Raw genomic sequence first — 428 nt, forward strand, 5'->3', positions numbered from 1 at the left:
ATATATATATATATATATATATATATTATGTATATATACATATATATATAATACCAAGCTTAAAAAAGTATAAGCCATTGGGTCGATTTGTTCAACTATGGCCACAATCAAATGACTAAAACAAACGAAAGATAAAAGATATATAAAGCTATATAAAATAAAGTCAGGAATGTAATAACTCTGTAGCTGGTTGTTTTGTTGGGGTCCGTTCTGATTTCTCAGCAGGATATCTTCCACTGTATCTTCCACTGTATCTTCCACTGTATCTTCCACTGTATCTTCCACTGTATCTTCCACTGTATCTTCCAATGTATCTTCCACTGTATCTTCCACTAACCAGTTGGGAATTTTCTAAATATTCTGTACGGTTGAGCTTATTTTCTATGTTAGTCCTTTCTGTTTTGCAGCAAGTGTATATGAATAATAAT

At 31.3% G+C, this 428-nt stretch overlaps 1 protein-coding gene across 7 annotated transcripts in view; it reads left to right on the top strand.

Moving 5' to 3' along the window:
* The window catches only part of LOC106873878 (uncharacterized), a 375,863-nt gene that overhangs the window by 179,408 nt on the left and 196,027 nt on the right, over positions 1-428 (top strand). The window lies entirely within an intron of this gene.

The sequence above is a fragment of the Octopus bimaculoides genome, chromosome 20 (assembly GCF_001194135.2).
Source record: "Octopus bimaculoides isolate UCB-OBI-ISO-001 chromosome 20, ASM119413v2, whole genome shotgun sequence".
Lineage (NCBI taxonomy): Eukaryota > Metazoa > Mollusca > Cephalopoda > Octopoda > Octopodidae > Octopus > Octopus bimaculoides.